General features: G+C 37.1%; 1 protein-coding gene across 1 annotated transcript in view; it reads right to left on the reverse strand.

Annotated features, from left to right (window-relative positions):
- The window catches only part of Lama2 (laminin subunit alpha 2), a 575,131-nt gene that overhangs the window by 508,673 nt on the left and 50,509 nt on the right, over nt 1–15,949 (reverse strand). The gene's annotated exons all lie outside the window — the stretch shown is intronic.

Genomic DNA, 15,949 nt, shown 5'->3' on the forward strand with positions numbered 1-15,949 from the left:
TTATTAAAGGTGAGCAGACAACCATAGCTCCAAAGAAATAAAAAAAAAAAAAAATCTCCTGGAGACAGTACAGAAGAACAGAAAGAACCACCACGTTAATGTAAATTAGTCTAGAAGGACAATAAGGTTCACATCCCAAACATGTGATATGCTTACTGTACCATAATTTAGACTATTTGGGTGATGAATTTCTGAGTACTCCACACAGACAGGATTTCAGCAAATGCTTTCATCAGCTAAAATGCAGAAGCCTGTTTGCTTGTAACCTCTGTCATCGACAGTATTAGGAGTCTGCAGACATTTTAACTATGGAAAAACAAAAACAAAAACAGACACAAAGGGGGAAAGTGATAAGCCCAGTTAGTTCAGACACTAGAACAGGGCTGCCTTTGCTAAGGATGTAAATGGGCAATGGGGGTATCTGGCTTTTTGGAGGCTTTATTGAGACTTTTTGAAACAAGGTCTCCGTTGATGTAACATGTTGATTTAAATTTCCTGATGTGTAAAGAAACATATAGTGGATTTTACTGAAGGTCAATCCTGCAGATAGCCAGATGGACTCACATCACATGAGACAAGACCTGAACAACATTTCTATGGCCAGAAGTACTGTGTACTATGAAACAAATCAGATTTACCAAAATACTCCATATCATCCCACAGTTTTCTTCACACAAAAATCAATCCATATTGAGAGAGAAGAGGTTTATATTTTAAATTGCTGGTGTTTGAGTGTCCGTGTGTGTATGTCTGTGTGTGTCTATGACTGTGTCTGTGTTTCTGTGTATCTGTGTAAGTGTCCCTGCAACTAGAGGTACCTAGAGTTCTGAGTTGCCCAACGTGTGTGCAAGACACCAAACATGAGTCCACTGCAATAGCAGTGTGTACTCTTAAACACTGAGCAATCTCTCTATCCCTACAATTGGTTTTATCAATCACTTCACTAGCCCCAGTCTATGCCACAATCATGGAAGGTCATTGGGTTAAATATCTCAAGATTCATTGTGTCTATAAGATCATGGATAAAGATAAATATTGTTACTTTGACATTTAGTAATTTAAAACCACTGCCCAATGTCTAACAACATTGAATGTAGCTACACTAAAGTTTTATTGTCTTTTTTCTTAAGGGAGAAAAGCTTCCTCACAAAAAGCTTGCAGCTGAAAAACATGTGAAGCCACTGCCGCCTTCTCTGGAATAACATAACACATGTAAAAGAAACAAATTCAGGCTGTGCAACTAGTAAAATGACTGCCACACAAGCATGTGGAGCAGAGCTTGATCCTCAGAATCCACATAAGGCATGATGTCTATGTGCATCACCCCAGAACTGGGGAGGTCGAGACAAACCAATTCCTTTTAGGCCAGCCAGCTTGCCTAATCAACAAACTCTAAGCAAATGAAAAATTCTTGTAAAAAGCAAAAAACAAAACCAAACAAACAAACAAAAAAAATGAAAAACAGGAAACAGCTCCTGGAGAATGACATGATACACACTGTTGACCTCAGAACTTCACATGTGCACAGACACACACATATGTACCCATATATACATGAATGGAATACACACACACACACACAGACACACACACACACATATGCTGACACACACAGCTTCATGGCATAATTCTTGCTGTGGTCATAGTATAAATGGGGCTTAGAATCACTACTTCTCAGGAAGATTGAGAAGATATCATATCTTTGCTTCACAGTAAAGTAGCCATTCTTAGAATTTGAGTTAAACAGGGTCATAAATATACATACATTAAATAATCCTAATACAAAACTTGCTGAAATAGAACTTACCAAAGAAATAAAAAGGACACATAGGCATTAGATGACCAAGCAGAAGACGACAGAAAATAAAACTGAGGAAAATACGAGAGAGGACAGAAAGAAAAACTGATGAAGTGATGGAAGCTCAGAGTAAAGAACACAGAATGATCTGGAGGGGCCTTCAGTATGGAGAAACAAGCCACAGCATTTGGCATTGTTAAGTCCCTGAAAGTTTCTGAAATGTGGAGAACTAAATAATGCATAAGGGTATAGGAAGTACTGAGGTTACAAAAGTTTAGTTAGAATGCCATGTCCATCTGCCAACCCCATAAAACCTAGCTAGAAAACCCACCCTCGAGCAGGTGTCATGGAGGATGTATTCTTTAGAGTGATATTTCTCAATCTTCCTAACATAATTCCTTCTGCTGTGGTGAGCCCAACCATAGGATTTTTTGGTTGTTAATTCATAATTTTAATTTTGCTTCTAATTCACATAATTTGGAATCATTATGTAAATAGTTTTGGAGACAAAGGGTTGTGACTCACAGATTGAGAACCACTGCTTTAGTGATATTGAACCATTAATTCTTTAGTCTTCGTGAAGTAGATAAGAAGAGTAAGGGAATATTCCACATTAAAAGCAAAGTAAAATTTCTTATACTGAAGAGTGCTAAATGTTCTAATCTCTTACCCCACTTCATCTCTAATAGAAATGACAACTAAGAGAAGACTGGAAAATATCTGTCCATAAAAACACTTATTGTAGTTGACAGTTCCTTAGCAGGGGCACAACTTCGTCATACTTGAGTTAATAGACTTTTCTGACATCCATTCATTTCACAATTTTGGTGTCTCCAATTAAACAAAATTAGACAGTCAAATTTATTTATAACTTTTACATTTAACAAGGAAGGTGGAAAAATAGAACAGAAAAGATATAAATGAGGTACTTAAGGAAGCTACAGCAACCTTCCAAACTCAAAGCTTCAGAGAAGTAGAAAAACCTATGATGTACATAAAAAAAGAATCACATGAGAACACTTTGAATACCATTTTAAAGGGTATTTCAAGTATAAAATATTTATCAAAATTAAAATTATAGTGCCACAAAAGCTATTAGAAGTCAAAGATGAAACCTTCCAAAGGGGTAAAAATGAGAATAAAAAGGGAAACAAAACCAAGCAATCAAGAAATGACAAAAGTTAAATCATCAATCCATAAATACAACATATAACTAAGAGTTATAGAGAATTCTAGGCCCATAACAATGGGTTAAAATCATCTAAAGTCACATGACAATCCATTAAATAATCAATACTAAAATTAGATCCATGTGTTTCAAGGTTAAGAGAAATTCAATGCATAAGGCCTTCATCATTAACTACAGAATATTATAGATCAAGAAATGACTCCAAAAGCATAGTAAGATGAAGCTTATCTTGAACATAAGGTATGGTGGATGAGGAAAACTGACAAGAATTCTCAACTGCAAAGGGAGAAATTATAAAATAATTTAATAAATATTTTTGCATCATCTAAGCTCTTGTCCTATTTGTTTCAGTAATGGCAATCCAACACAAGCTCTTACATACTCTATGCAATCTCACACGAGACCTTAAACATGCTAGGCAATAGAACATAGGTCCTTTACACATGCTGAACAAGCTCCCTGCCACCGAGGTATACTCCAAACCTTCTGGACACTTTTGTAGATTTGAATGGAAGATTTGGATATGTCAAATATTAAAAAAGAAGAAAAAGATCAGAAGCCAGTGAGAAGGTTCAGATAGAGGTACCTGGAGATAAGACCTAGCTTTGATTTCCAGGGCACACATGATGGAAGAAGAGAACTGAGTTCCCCCAAGTTTTTCTCTGACCTCCACATGTGAACTGTGGAAATTATGTACCCCACAAACGCATAGACACAATTAAATAAATATAATTTAAAAATTTTAAAAACTTAATATCTACACTTTATCATATTTTTATTTTTCTCAGAAAGCATGAAGTATTGTGAGTGGTACAGAGATAATACACAAGGTTCTCCTAATTCTGAAGTTGGCTGTACAGTATATTTAAAGATAAGAAATGAATAAAAACTGGGACAAAGTTCAGGAAACAAAGATTGGTAAGACAGAGGCAGTTTGCAAACCTACATGAAGAGTTATAAGGCGACTTACTAGGAATGGTCCATTTTATTTGTTTTTAATAAGAGGAGGGAGGAAACCAGGAAGACTTTCTGGGAGGAAGAATTCCAGGCATGGGTTAAAATTATATATAATCACATGACAAGTTTTTATCCCTAACGGAGGACAAGGGTGGGTTGTCAGGGTAAGAAAAACTGTACATATAGTTTTGTTGCATAATAACATGATAAAACTATAATTCTTAAGAGTCTTATTTTTCTGACTTTAAAATAAAGTCAAAAAAGTAAAATGTCTTAAACATACAAATGACACTTTGAAATTTTCTTCTCAAAGAAACTCAGACTTTAATGACATCATTTGGAAGTCATAGAAAAACATTTTACAGAATAAGAATGGTAACTGAGGAAAAAAATAGTGTTAGAGAATAATGCCTTGAAATAAAATTAAATTGAAATGATTTAGGAAGGAACAGGAGAGATTGAGAACCACAAATAGGAAAATGTATTTGTAAAATGTTTATGTTTTCCAAGTTCAGGGAAATTGTATGTTTCCTAATGAAAATCCTAGAACATATGCTAAATGTTAGTAAACATTATTTTTGACTGATGTGATTATTTCTACATATTTTAATATCAGTATGCAGTATTCTAGGACCAGGAAACAGAATATGTGACGAGAGACTAGAAACAGAGAGCATATCAGTGTATGGAACGTCGCCGAGACATATTCTTTCCTCTGATGGCTAAGGAATTTCAAGGGAGACCTCAAATTGGTAAATGACACATTTCTGTGACTGTGAGATTCACAGAAAGAACCACATTTAAGTGACAGCTCTCAAGGAAGAAGCAGAAAATGGGCCTGAAGTATTACACAGATGAAAACACTCCAAGTTAAACTTGTCAATGACAAGCTCTGAGATCTCAAGAACCTATTGTCATTTGGTGTAAAGCACCCCTCAGAGACAACAGATCCTGGGCAGTGAAACAGCCAGCAGGATCAATGAAATTATTCCTCATCACTGGACTCCAAAATAGTGAAACAACTTCCCACCCACTCTCATAGATACACACTCCTATGGAAATACACCTACAAGACAGAAAAGAATGAAGCTCTCATAACATAGACATTAAAAGGCAGACATAGTCATTCTTCAGTACTTACAGAATTTATTCTGTCCACCACATCATAGAACACCCATACCCATCATAGATAGTAGATACCAAAATCTGCTGCCAAACTTCCCTCAATAAAATGGTGTGGCATTTCACATAACATTTACACATTTTCCTATCTACCTTCTTCATTACTTGTAACACCTAATACAATATAAATACTTGTGTGTGTGTGTGTGTGTGTGTGTGTGTGTGTGTTACAATTTGCCATTTATGGAGTAATAACAAGAAATCTGTGTATGTTCAGTACACATGCAATTTTGCCCAGCAATTTTTCCACTGATAGTTGTGTCAGTAGATGCTCAACCTGTGGAAAGGAAAGCCAATTGTATCTCAGGTTGGGAAAAAGAGGGGAGGGAGGGAGGGAGGGAGGGAGGGAGGGAGGGAGGGAGGGAGACCCAGAGAGCAATGAGTTTGAAATCTACAGAATGACATAAACATTGAAAACTGAAAATACATCAAACTCTGGCAGAGCCCAGGCAATGTGCAATGTTCCCAATGAGCTCGGGTACTTGAACATTTGGTAGAGAGTTATAGGGCTGTTTTAGAAAGATGTGAAAACTTCAGACGGTAAAGACTTGCTGGAGGATGTGGATGACTGTGGCCAGCCTGCATAATTTATAGCCTATCTCCATGTTCTGTTTTCTCTATTCTCCCTGTGTGGATACAATGTGATTGGCTGGCCTCTTTTCTCCCAGGATGCAATGCCTTGCCACCATGATGGAAGAATCTGCTGGAAGCATAAGCCAAAATAAGCCCTTCTTCCCTTGATTTGCTTTTTGTCAGAAGTTTTTCCAGAGAAACAAGAGGATTCACTGAAATATCCATAAGGCACAGGAATAAAGAAATGAAGACAAAGCAAGTTACAGATATCAAACCTGTAGGATCTAATTATGGCTTACGACAAGATGATGATCATATGAACTCACAGAGACTGAGGCAGTGTGAACAGAGCCTGCACAGGTTGGCCCCAGACAGGGTCCTGGAGCTAACTGGAGGAGTAGACACATGCCCCTATACCTAGCCCAGCAGCAATCTTCAACTTATACCACTTGCAAATGAGAATGTAGTTTTCACCAAGGGAGTCTCATTGAAGAAATGAAGTACTCTTAAGTATAGGCTGCATGCCCAACAGTGGCAACAAAAACCAAACTCAATGGTATCTTTGGAGGGTCTTTATCTCATAATGCATCATCACCTCTTTTACCCTATGGAGCCTTCGCACATATATTGTACCTTCCAGTTGAGTGGTTTTATGGGATTGCCTAGTGTGCAAATAAATGGGTCTCTATTTCTTATGCCTCCTCTTGGGGTCCTTTCCTTCTTTTTGTTTTGTCTTATTCTGATGTGTTGGTTTCGTTTTATCTTATTATTTAATTTTACTATTATCCTTTAGAAACAAGATGGCTGTCAAACAAAGGACAAAAATGGGCTGGATCCCAATGGGAGGAGAGATATGATCAGAACAGAACTGGGAAGGATAGAGGGAGGGGGAGTTGTAATAAGAATATATAACAAAAAAATCTATTTTCAATAAATAGAAAAATAAATAAAGGCTACTCTAGCTATCTTTGGGTTGCAGTTAGCACAGTACCTCTTTCCTACGCCTTTGAGTTTAAGTCTGTAGGTAAAGTAAATGTTTAGTATACAGCAAGTAGCTGTATCATACTGGCTAATATGGTGACAGTGTGGTTTTTTAAATAAATTGATATAATGTAAAAGTTACAGTTAGCTTAAAGAACAGTACTAGAGTCCAAATTTCCTAATATTCACCTAGAAATTAGCTGACACATTGCTCACAATGAATACTCATTTTAAAAAAACACTTAACAAAACAGTGTAACATGGGAAAACATTCCTGCCTGGTGATATTGACATCATGAAGCTCCTTCTCCATGTTTTGATGTCAAGTGAAAACCAGATAAGTAACCTAAGGAATTGTTGTTCTTATAATAGCATAATGCTCTGCATGGACCAAATCCTAACATGAGAATAAGCCTGAATTGTGGAAGAATTACCTTGCTTTGAGATTGCCATGTACTATGTCTTGGAGTGTTTTATTTTGACTTTCTCATCACACAAGTCAGTCACACATAAAATCCATTCATGCCATCATTGAATTGCAGTTCTCGATTCTTTTTTCATTTGCCTTCTTTGTTACCTGCAAGAACTATATTACTAGAGAACAAAACATGAATTTGTATCACACAACAAATAAAACAGTAGCAGGCAATTGATTGTGATTGCAAGAGGCAGTGGTGTGTCATTACACAGAACAACACCAAAACCTCACAAAGTGTAGCAACTGTCACAAGAGAGAATTGCTAGATACGTATCGCTACTCTCTGAAAAATGCAATTAACTCTATTTTCTGTTCCTTATATATTAATACTCTTTGTTCCCTTTCATGAGCAAGACTATTATCGATCTATCTGCTCTTTTGGATTAACAGACCAATACATAGTGAGGCTTTTAAAAACATCTCCGTTTCACCTTCACTGTTCGAGTCATATTGTGTCAAAACTTACTACCAACTATAGATAGAGAAAGGATATGGAAAGCGACATTATCTCAGAAAGTCTAGAACTTATTTTTTGTAATTTCCCTAAGGCAAAGAAGAATAAATAGCTGTACCCAGAGGGCTTGTGGCATAGCTCCAACTTCTAACATAACAGCCATGACTGTGAAATTGCTTTGAAGAGTTAGGCAGGATATTTTAAAAATGCAAATATGTTATTATTCTACAAGACTTTTTTAAATATTAAAATGTTGCTTAAATTTACCTTTGAACAAAACTGATGGCCTAAGACAAACCTCTATCTTTATACCTCTCAGAGGCGTCCTATGACTCTGATGACAATTGTTCTCCAAACTGAGAAATATGGTTTTTTTTTCTGTAAATGGGGTTGTAAAGTTCATGATAGCGTAAGAAGTCATACAAATTCATGTGTTTTGATAAAATGAGTTTATTTTAGCCATTTGCTAAAAAAAGAACATCTTTACAGACCAGTATAGTATACTTAAGTACATTGATCACCCACCCTATTTATTTGCATATCTGCCACCATTTGTAGCTCTCATTTAAAAGATACAGTCATTTAAAGCCTGTTTCCAGTGATGAGTCAATGATTTGACTTCATCGGCAATGTATTTTTAATCTCTAATCTCTATAATGGCTACCTAAGTTTTGTTCCTTAAATTTAGCAAAGCTAAATTTAAATAACCAAATAAATGCAACAAGAAAGTATTTAAGAGGAAGCAACCTTAGAAATTCAAACTGTATCTAAACTCCCATGAGGAAAATGATAAGAGTAAAAATGTTAGATGTGCTTTTTCTATTAAAAGACATTGACAGGGCTGAGGAAATAGGTTCCTTGCTAAAATACGTGCCTTATGAGTTTGAAGATCATTCTCTGAACTCCACATACATGCACACATATGTGTACATGCGTATGCACATATAAACACACTGAATATTTACAATTTGATATATTTCCACATATGTTGATGTTTCCTTTTCAAATTTAGAAAATATAGTTCCCAATTTGTCCTATCTATATAATTTACTATAGCCCTACTACTAGGGACTAAAGCATAGATTCTAGGGCCCCTTTCTATGTGCCCAGGTATGTGCTTTCCCAAAACTTTCTGTGTGGCCTTGGAAAAGTGACTAACTCCTAAGCTCTGTGTCTGTGAAATGGGTGCAGCAGTAGTCCCCATCTCAGAGGTTTTGAGAGAGAGAGAGTGAACTATGCATCAAGCATCTAAGCATTTGTGGGCCCAGGATGATCACCATAAAAGAAGTCACTTTGTTTATCTCAAGAATCTTAAGATGCATGGTGGACCCCTGAGGTGTCATATTTCACAGAGCAACTACAATGACTACTGCATTGAGCATGTTGTGAAGTTGGGGGCTCTTTTGACTGTGAGGCTTCATAGCAATAATGTATGTTCTCTATAGGATTCTTATTCTTACTGCTCACCTCGCTCTTTCCTGTATCATTAAGCCTGTAAATGCTGTAAAATCAATCTTCTGTTCCTGACAAACTGAAGGATGCTCATTAGTACTGAGAGGATTTAAATTTACATGGAGAGTTTCAGAATAGTAAAGTTAAAGGAAGGACTGGAAAAATAGCTCAGTGGTAAACTACTACCTTAGCATGGGCAAGACCATGACTTCAATTTTTGGTAGCACAAGAGCAATGATATTGATAATGATAATAATAAAAAATTAATAATAGTAATAATAATAACAACAGTAGTAATAATTGCAACTTGAGTTGGGATACACAGACTCATTTATACAAGCTACAGCCTGATGATAGTGTACTTTTCTAACTGACACAAAAGGATGGTTTTAAAATTTTTTAAATAGATTTCTTTCTGTGACTTACAATGTCTTCACTCAAATGAATTGCATTTGCCTGTGCGCTTAAGCACAACGGAGTGTTCCTGTTGAATAGATTTATCCCCTATGACAGGTCAGCACCAAGAATAAAAATTAAATCAAGGAGGTGATAATGTAAAAATGCCAACACACCACATATACATAGAAACAACTCCGTGTTTAAGAAATGTTAAATAAAATCAAATATGATGACTGCTAGCAACCTTCTGCTGATGCAGATGTTTCTTTAGAGGGACCATAAAAACAAGACTTTTCTCTCAATGAGACGCAAAGGATTTCCAGAGCTTGCAATTTCTTCCTGACATAATAAAGTATGAAAAACACAATCTAATTTAAATATTCATGCCTTCACTTTATTTAATACCATGGCAATGTGACTATAGATATTGTACTTTAATGCCCTACGGTGCTTCTCCCTGCTTTAAAACAGCTGAAATGATAGCCATCTTCAAAGGTACTATCAGAATGCACTGGTGTGTTGCCAAGCTTTGCTTTCTTTCTTTGAAAGATATGCTCTGCTACTAACACCCTCTGCAAAACACACACCCCATTTCCAAAATGAAAAGAAAAGAAACCCACTGGTGAAGCAGACGAACTCTGGGCTTCAGTCTCCCATTTTGCCCTGTAGAACTAGGGCAGAAGGGATGTGATCAAATTTAACAGAACAGAAAAAGTCTGAATAATGTAATTTGTCCCCTGAAATTTTTACAGTCAAGAAAAATCAACTGGATTTCAACATTGAAAGCACATTGTCAATATATAAAATAATACAGATGCACTTTTGCATTTGGCATATGAGCAGCTGATAAATGAGCTTATTTGAAAAACGTCCTCAATAGAATAGGAAAAAGTCTGCCCTCCTAGTAGAGTGCACACACAAAAAGTATCCTTTTATTGATTTGGAAGAGAAATGGGACCATTTAAAATCAACCCTAACATAGTACATTGTCCATCTAAAACCACTGTCTTCTCCTTGCCTCTCAAATACCTCATGTGCAGATATACATGCAAACAAACCAAATGAAAGTTCTGTAAACATTGGGTATATCCAGATGGTGGCAGTGAATCACAGTTTGTCACCTGTTAAAAGCCATGCTGAATTTGTCAGAATCCCAGTATTTTACAAGTTCTTCTTTCCTTTCTTAAAGACTAGATTTATTACAGAAATCTCTTATATTAGGAAATGTGCTTTTTCACAAGAGGAAAATATGAAAGGAACTTGTATCTTGATTGTACTTGCAATTAACAAGTGACAAGTTTTCACATACAATTAATACAATAAGACAGGAAGCAGTCTTGACCAAAATAATGACTTCTAGTGGAGTCTGGGAGCTAATTTGGAAGGAGCATGGATCCTAATTATAGGCCAACTTTCCTTGAGGTAGCAATCACTCTACCCAGTTTTCCCTCAGTGGGACCCAATAGTGTTTTATCTAAACTCATCAAAGTACCATGCCCCTCATGAGATTTATCCTCTACTTTTGGAAGATAGCAAACATAAAGTCATCAGATTTTAGAAAAGTGCACTCTTTCTCCTCCTGTGGTCTATGTGACTGACCTCATAACTATTAGTGACTCCTTGTGGAGCGAGCCTTAGTGTAAGTAGGGACAGACAAGGGTAAGTGCTGTGGTATGTGCTAGTAACAGGAAGAAGGCAGAAGGAGCAAGACTGAGGGCTGTCTTGGTGACTTTGTGAGACACAAGAGGAATGAGAAGGAGAGAGGGAGGAAGAATAGGAGATGGTAAGGCAATAGAGCAAAAGGTAAAAATGCCAATGATGTGATTCTGCCTCAAGTAAATGGATGGCGTGATCAAGACTCTGGTTCTGCCCTAGACAGATGAATTTGTACTTCATTTTTTCTTTTTTATTTTTTCTTCTTTTTTCTTATTTATTTATTTATTTATTTATTCACTTTACATCCTGATCACTGCTTCCTCTCCTGGTTCCCCCCTCACATAGTCCCTCCCTCCATCCCCCCACTTCTGCTCTGAAAGGGTAGAGGCTCCCCTGGGTATCCCTGGACCCTGGCATCTCAAGTCTCTGCAGAGTTATACATATCCTCTCCCACTGAAGGGTGTCTTAAGGAAGAGCTGTGGGGAGAATTGAGGGACATAAGAGGATAGGAACACCACAGTAAGACCAACAGAGTCAACTAAGCTGGACCCTTGGGGACTCTCAGAGTCTGAACCACCAACCAAAGGCTGAACGAAAACCCTCCACACATATGAAGTAGATGTATTGCTCAGTCTTTCTAGTTGTTCCCCAACAACTAGAGTGGGGACTATCATTAAAGCTGATGTTTATCTGTGAATTTGTGTTTCTATCACCTACCACTGAAGATCAACACAAGACAATCTTACATCTACCTAGGCATAAAATATCCAAGATAGTACATACAAGGTACTCAACAATGTTCGATATTACTCTGTTAATAAAAACACAGCCCTGTTTCTTGTTCAGAAGTCATGTCCAAGTTTTACACTGTAAAATTTCATGCCTGCAAACGGATTCAAATTCTTCAATGTAGGCAATGCTCTTTCTAATTTTGTAATACTCAACAATGATTGTCACAACAATTTTTCTGAGCACCTTAAGAGCTGAACCTTAAGAGTTTCCATTGTATTGTATCTAAATTGTATCTAGATCCCACAACATTAAGGCAATGCCTTGCTTAATGTAAATGCTCACAAATCATATGTCAGTGATACCACATGGCACTGATTCCGACTTCTGTTGGAAGTTTAGTAAGAAGCACTTGACTACTTAACCCAATTCCCAGTAACTTTAAATTTGGAATGTATAATAAGAAAGTCAGTTGCTTTTCCACATGTGTAAGGATGAATATTTTATTCACATTTAGAAAACAGGACTATGAAAACTCAAAGTGCTTTTGAATTTTGAGGATTTGTGTAATTTGTGAACTACAGAAACTTTTAAAATAAATAAAAAGAGTTTGAAACTCTTTTTCTGTATCTTTAATTTTTATTGGATATTTTATTTATTTACATTTCAGATGTCATCCCTTTTCCCCATTTCCCTCCCTAGTACCCCCTATCCCATACCCTCTCTTCATTTATGCTTTTATACCATTTTAATTACATGCATGTATTAAGGTCAGTTCTAGATTGAGGGTCTAGCAATACAATAGATGCAAATAGTCAAGGAACAGGCAAGACAATAAACGCAAATAGTCAAAGAAAAAGCAAGGCATTATCTTTAATGTGAAAGCAAAACTAGAGAAGCTGCATTTGGGGTGAGGTCTGCTGAGCCAAGTTTGTTACCAACAGCTTTGGGGTGCACCAGGAGCTTTTGCTATTGTAAAGGAGAGCTGACCTGGAGAATACGGACTGAGACGAAATAGAACCTACAGTCATCCCTCTAACAGACTTCAAGATGTAGCTCAGGGAGCTTCTTGGTATATTCATAATGTGGTTTAAGGTGACTTCTTTATTTGGCATTACTCATTTAAAAAAAATAAATCATCCAGTATGAAACCTAGATTTTTATCTAGAAGCATGCCATCTTTCTTCTAATAGTTTCCTTTATTTAGAGTTACCCTAAGTAAATATTTCCTTGGGCAAATGTTTATCAGTTTCTGCTACCTGTTGTCACATTTAGTTCTCTGTACAAACCTTAAAAAATAACAAGACTTCTTGTTATAGGTTTTGTTTAGAGCAGTGGTCCTCAACCTTCCTAATGCTCTGACGTTTAGTATAGTTCTTCATACAATTATTTTCATTGCTGCTTCATTACTGCAATTTTGCAACGGTTAAGAATAAAAATATCTGTGTTTCTCATGGTCTTTAGGGGACTGTAACCCTCAGATTTAGAATAGCTGGCTTAGGTGGCAGTGGGAGTATCTGTACAAGGCCAAAGAGTTCGTAGAGGGTAGTGCAATTCAAATTTGAGTCCATAGAATTTTAAAGTAGATATCGTGTATTGGCTTCATGAAAAGAACAGTCAGAAAAGTATTACATGTAATACTGCGGTTAAGTGAGTAGAGTAGCTCCCCACCCTCCCTCCCTACTACTGTTTAGTCTTCTCTTTTCCTGGTTCCTTTTAGGCAAGTTCCATCAGAAATGCTGACATATACCCCCCCATGCACCCATGTACCCACTTTTCTCAAAGTCTCATAGGCTTCCTAGATGGCCAAAATAAAAGGCTTCGCTTTCAGCCACAGTCTTAAGCACTTTCTCTATGCAGCACATTAGTGAATACCAATCGAATAGACGTCAATGTTGCATCTGCTTTCTGCCATTTGTTTAATGATAGTGTCCCACGTTACTTATGGAGACAATATTTTATTTCATGTTTTAAATTACCTGTAATGTGTGCACATGTGTGAGCATGTGTGTGTGTTTAACTTCAAAATCCTTTAGGTATAATAAAATATACATGATATTTTACTATATTTTCATAGTCTAAATTCTTTTTTTCTAAACTCTTTAAGTCCATCAAAAGAAGTCATTAATATTCTGGCTAAATTTGAATCGAGTTTATCTTTAACAGTGGAGGGGCAAATGTCAAGTTGTCACATAAAATATAAACTCCAGGGTTGAAAACATGAGGGCTTTAGAGAAAATTGAACAATTGTAACACGTGTTGTGTGAAGAAAAAATTAAAAAATGATTAACTGGTTTTCACTGCTGAGCTACTACTTGAATTATTTTCTTGACTTTAGTTTATTTTGAGTCAACATACATAAAACTCACCTGCAGGCAGTTACAAAGAATCCCACTTTGCAAGCTCATATTTGCTTTCCCTCCCATCTGCTGTCTTTCCTTCCTTCTCTCTTTCCTTTATGCTTTTCTTAGAAGTTAAAAATCTCCTACCTTTGACCTTTGTGTTAGATGTTTCCCAGTAAGGTATATGTATTGTCCTGACTCCTTCACTACTACAAAACACATGTTTGTGTGTGTACACACAGACACACAGACACACACACACACAGACACACACACACACACACACAAATGTCCCAAGGTCTAACTTTCACACTAATTTTCAAAAGTAGTTCTATAATTTTAAATAACTCAAGCATGTGTGTGTTAAAAGGTTGTTTAGAGTGAGTAGTGGTCTATCTTGGAATAGGGCAGGCAGGTTAGGATCAGGAGAATTCTATGTTTTAGAAAGTTATCTGCAAGCATATAGACTTGAAACTTACAAACACCCAACACAATGTTCATACAGACAGAAGTTAGTTCTGTAGTGTTTCTGCTCTAAGGTCAGGGTACCACAGGGGTGGCTCAGGGTGGCTGTCAGATGTGCTTTCCTATCTATCTAACAGTCTGAAATATACTCAGTTCTCTCTATTGCTTTATTTTGTATGTTCTCAACCTTTATTTCTGCAGGACCTCCCTCCATTCATTTTACTTCAATCTCAGCTAATGCGCTGGCTTAATTCAGACTATGAGTTTCAGGTGTGCACATGCCTTCACCTCTTCTCTCCATTTTACACAGCCTCCTCGACTTTCACTTCTTTTCTTGCAGTCTAAGGTTCCCATTCTCCATCTTCAGGCCAGCCTTGTCACTTCCATCTCAAACCTACATCATCTCTGCTTTTCTGCAAGTCTTGCTGAGTTTTTTTTTCATTCTGCCTTTGCCTAGATTGTGGTGACATTTAAGCATCACTCTCCATACATTCTCCATTCCTTCTCTGCTGCTGTGATAAAACACTGACCAAAACTAAGGAGGAAAAACCAGTGGCTTAATTGGTTTATACTTCCACACTACAGTTCATCACCGAGCAAAATCAGGATAGAAAATCAATCGGGAACCAAGAGGCAGGAACCAAGACAGAGACCAGAGGACAGCTGCTTAGTGTGTTGCACTTCATGGATTATTGGGCTTGCCTTCTTACATAACCCAGGACTACCTTCCGAGCTCTGGTCCCCTCATTGTAGGCTGGGCCCTCTCATACCAGTCATTTTAAGAGCCAATGAGGATGAGTATACCAAGGAAACAAGGCCTTCTTGACACAGCAGGACTGGTGCACACACACACTCACAGAGACTGTGACAGCATGAACAGAGTCTGAACTGGCAAATGGGTTCGAAAACCAAGAGAGAAAGTGGACAAACCTCCCAAGCCAGACCAAGAAGGGGTATCTATCTCCAACTGACAACAGTTTACAAAGGAAAACTTACTTTACTCCAATGAAGTTTCTCTGGATATACAAACCAGGACCCATGCCCATTAGTACATAGCCAGCACAACATAAACTCGATGGTATTTTTCAAAAGTTTTTGTCTCTTAATATTTTGGCTGATAGTTTTATAGGTCTTTTCAGTCTTATAGGTCTTTTGCACATATATTATGGTTTTCAATATTGTGTTTTTACACCATTTCTGTGTGTGGGAATGTGTAGGCTACTGCATCTCATCATCTCATCTCATCTCTCCCTCTCCCTCTCCCCCTCCCCCTCCCTCTCCCCCTCCCCCTCCC

This window comes from Grammomys surdaster, unplaced genomic scaffold (assembly GCF_004785775.1).
Source record: "Grammomys surdaster isolate TR1022 unplaced genomic scaffold, NIH_TR_1.0 168, whole genome shotgun sequence".
NCBI lineage: Eukaryota > Metazoa > Chordata > Mammalia > Rodentia > Muridae > Grammomys > Grammomys surdaster.